Below are 4,481 nucleotides of genomic sequence, written 5' to 3'. Positions count from 1 at the left end.
ATTATACACCTGAGATAACTGCTTTTCGATTCTGACGAAATGATGATTATATTTCACCAGGAGCTCAATACCACTCTGAGAATGAGGGCTGAACCCCCGACTTGACTCACTGCATCGCTTTCCTATATAAAAATACACAAGTCTGTACATACGCTCTAGAAAAAGGCTTATCTGGCATGAATTTCAGATAGCAAGAAGAAAACTTCAAGAGGTTCAGAGAAGCATCCAGAAGCTCAGATGATTGTCTGGCACTAATACAACTTGCCTGACAGGGAAATAGAACTGTAAATCTCACAAAATTAAATGATCTTTTAATAATTTCAAAACCTCCTGCTATTAATTGGAAATTCTAGAAGAATAGCTTCTTTTAAAATGTACTGATAATATGCTTTACAGCTTAATATTCAGAAGCCTATGTTTTGGCTAAGTGAGCTTCAGGAAGGAAGGAAATTTGTGGTTTACCTCCACTTACTTTGGAACCGCTGGTTCCAAACATCTACTTCTATGCACAGTCATCTTATCATCTGTAAAATGGAGGCAACTCTAAGACAACAGAGTTACAGAGATGTTGCACAGCTCCATGTGTCATTGTCTTCCTTTGTTTCAGAATACCAATGACATCTAAGCTACTACTGAAAGAGTGCTATATTATTTGGGGTCATCTAGTGCAGCTCTGTCAAAGTAAAGAAAAGGGACCTAGAATGACTATAATTTTCCCAAGAGGACACAATTATTTTATGGTAAATCTGGGACACGAACCCTGATCTCTTGGATCCCATTCCATTGTTCTTTCATTGGGTTCTGAACAACCCAGAGAAATAAAGAGAAACAAAACTCCTGTGTGCTGTGTCACTGGTACAGGGCATGGCAAGATTGGAATTGGAGCACTACATATTAAGAGGTATCTGAGAAATTCTTCAAACTAATTGAGATATATACCAGGTACATAGAAAACAGTATGTTTTATGAAGATGATTCTGTGCAATGAACAGAACTGGTAACACACACTGGAAGGTGAATTCTCGTTTTCTGGCACCTTGAAAACTCCACCTCAACATACACGTTAAAATAAACATTTGAACTGGGTCATATTTAATTCTGCATGCTCTTGTAAGTCAGCAAAATATTCCATATATCATTTGTCACTCACTTTTTAACTTGACTTTGAATTTCTAAAAGTCTTTCCAAACATAAAACAGAGGTGGGAAAATGGTATACGGGAAGCTGCAGAGATGAAATAAGCTTATTTCACTAGGCATAAAGATGAATATCCAAACAACTTCTTCATGGCTGAAAGTGTCCAAATCTACTGTCTTCATTTTGTAGTCAACGCTTCCGGAAAAATATGCTAATGGATTCCTTATTACCCAAATGCCCCATATCAGTTTCAGTAGGTATCATTATATACTATGGAAATTTTTCTCAGTGACAGTGAAAGACATCCTGGCTGAACATCCCCCTGCCCATGACACAGAGATGATGGTCTCACGCTATCTTGAAGGCATTGGAGCCCACACTATCCATTACTAATATTAATGGAGGATAAAACTTCATATTCTGTTTGCTCTATATTTGTTAAATCACTTCTTCCCTTCATTAAACTGGATGGCCCATAATTGAGTCTGTAGTGTGTCTATCATTGGAAACAGAACAAAGTTTTGTTGGTTTTATTAATGTCATACGTTTCAAGGGAGGGTCTATTAAATAACTAAGTCTAGTTTCACAGTTACAAATAAATTATGATGTAACTTTGAATAAATTAAGCTCATCATAAAGGAAGGATGCTGAGAGTTGCTACTACCCCTTCCTTGAGGGGCTCTCGTAAAGCACTAAGTAAAGTAACAGCGGTGTATATGTATGCATATATTTTCAATGATATTTGTACAGACTTAAAAAGAACTCTACAGAATGCATTATAAAAACCTTAATGCTGTGTGTCCCTAGTTCCCAGCTCTCTCATTAAAACTACTTAAATGAACACAATCTTATCTGTTAGGATAGCTATCAGAGTACTCCAAATATTACTTCTTGCAGTACCCTGTCCCAACCATTTGCCATCCTCTTCCCATTAGTCCTCAAGTCAGAAGCCCCGAAGATCTGTTCATTAATTTATGAACACATTTCTTCATCCAGCCAAGAAAATTGATTGATCCCTTACCAAATTTCAGGCACCATTCTTCAGTATGATTTATAGGCATGTTCAGGAAACACAGCAGTGATTAACACAGATGAATATAGTCTCTCTTGAGCTGAGAGGGGAGAGAAAAGTAAATAAGCAAATATAAAATCGTAAGTATAGGGCTTCCCTGGTGGCACAGTGGTTGAAATTCCCCCTGCCGATGCAGGGGACACGGGTTCGTGCCCCGGTCCTGGTAGATCCCACATGCCGCGGAGCGGCTAGCCCCGTGAGCCATGGCCGCTGAGCCTGTGCTCCACAATGGGAGAGGCCACAACAGTGAGAGGCCTGCGTACCGCAAAAAAAAAAAAAAAAAAAAAAAAATCATAAGTATAAATATGTAAATAAAAATTAAATAAATGGATAGAATAGTATATCAGGTAAGTGTTGGAGAAAAACAGTAAGCAGGGAAGGGAGATGGAGATTGTTAGCTGGTAGGAGGAGGCTGCAATCTGAAACTAAGTGGTCGATGAGGGCTTTCTGGGGAAGATAAAATATAAGAGGGAACTTAAGGTTGTGAGAGGGAGCAAGGTGCATATCTGGGAAGTGAATAGTACAAGCAGAGGGAACAGTCAGATGGAAAGGCAATGAGGCAAGAGTGGGTTTGGAGTATCCAAGGAGCAGAAAGGATGTCAGTGTGTGGAAAACAGAGGGAGCAAAGTGGAGAGGAGAAGGAAACAGTCAGACAGGAAACAGAGGCCCACATTTCTAGGGCTGTGGACGCACTTTGAGGACTTTGCTTTTCCTGTGAAGGAGCCATTGAAGAGACTTAAGTGACATGATCTCACTTATGTTTTAACAAGATTTCTCTGGACGCCATGTTGATTAGAGACTGTAGGAGAGTAAGGACAAGCCCCAGAAGACCAATAGTTGATTCAAACAAGTGATTACTCAAACATGGTCCCCCTCCTCTGCATCAGTAAGGACGCAGAGCAGAAATCGGCAAAAAATGGCCACAAATCAAATCAGGCTCTCAGCCTGGATCTGTGGGACTGTGAGCTAATAATGGTTCTCACGTTTAGAAAGGTTGTTGAAGAAAAAAGCGTAGAAGTTACAGAAACTGTATAAGGCCCACAAAGCCTAACTGCTTAATTCTTTTTTTTTTTTAAGGGCAACTCATTCATTTATTGTTTAAAGATTGCAAGACAACTTCTGAATTTATGTAGCACAATTTAAATGTTTTACTTTTTTGATAAATCAGAGTATAATAGAGAAAACAATTAGTTTCCAGTAATATCTATATCTCTATTCAGAATTAAGTCTTCCACAGACATGTAACCTGGAAACAAAAGCCTGTTACAATAAGCAAAGCTTCAACAGAGCTGCTACTTTTTGGGCCAGGGAAAGGTTCATCCCTATAGGAGGAGGATGTGCTATGTAAAATGGCTGCAAGGTCACAGCCTTGAGGGCGCTGGAAGTCTATTATCCTATCCCACATTAAGTAGTTTGGTGAACTTCAAACGTCCGTTCATCTGCAACCAAGCTGGCAAACTTTAACTGATATTTCAAGCAGGTAAAAAATAAATTAAAAGAAATCCTTACACTGATGTTCCTTGATTCACACTGTTAAATGGTTCATTAACATGTGATTCTGGCTAAGAATTACATTTGAGACTCCTTGCTCAGATTTTGGTTAACAGTACAAATCTTTCAGAAATTCAAGTTCTTATTAATCAATAATTTGTCAGCTAGGATACATTCAGGCATGAGCTGCAACTACAGAATAGGTGCACTGCCTCAGCGCTGTGGAGAGACATAATCCAGAACGCTACTAGCAGACAAAACATCTGTTACTAGACAGCACAGGTGCAGTACAGCAAGACAAAACCATATATTCACGTGTGCCGCGGACCAGCCGGAGAAAGAGGATCTCACAGCCCAGGGTCAGAAGGGAAGGGGTAAGGAACTGAAGTAGCACGGACGAATGGGGTCAGAAGGACCAAGACAACTGACGGTTGCAAGGCAAATTTTATTATGCTACAGTTGCAGATAATATAGACTAGAAAAAGGAAGGTTGCCAGATGGTGGTTTACATTATCTACAGACTGTCTCGGCTCAAGGTTAACTTCCCTGGGAGAAAACCCATAAACCCAGAAGCATCAAAAATAACCTGCATGTGCAGGGGGGAGACAGCTTTGTTTGTCTCATTTTACATTCTTTCTGATCTCTGGGCCCTGGTGATTTATCTCCCATGGAATGGAACAAGGAGGGGAACAAGTAGGGACAGTCCCTTCGAGCGGCGGCCGCATGCCTGGCATGTCCTTACCTGCTCTCAAGGCTGACTGCTTCCCACAGGTCCCTCTTT

This window comes from Delphinapterus leucas, chromosome 3 (genome assembly GCF_059928025.1).
Source record: "Delphinapterus leucas isolate spDelLeu-1000000601 "Yukka" chromosome 3, BTC_Dleu_Yukka2, whole genome shotgun sequence".
Taxonomy (NCBI): Eukaryota; Metazoa; Chordata; class Mammalia; order Artiodactyla; family Monodontidae; genus Delphinapterus; species Delphinapterus leucas.
Note: the sequence above shows the minus strand (reverse complement) of the source record.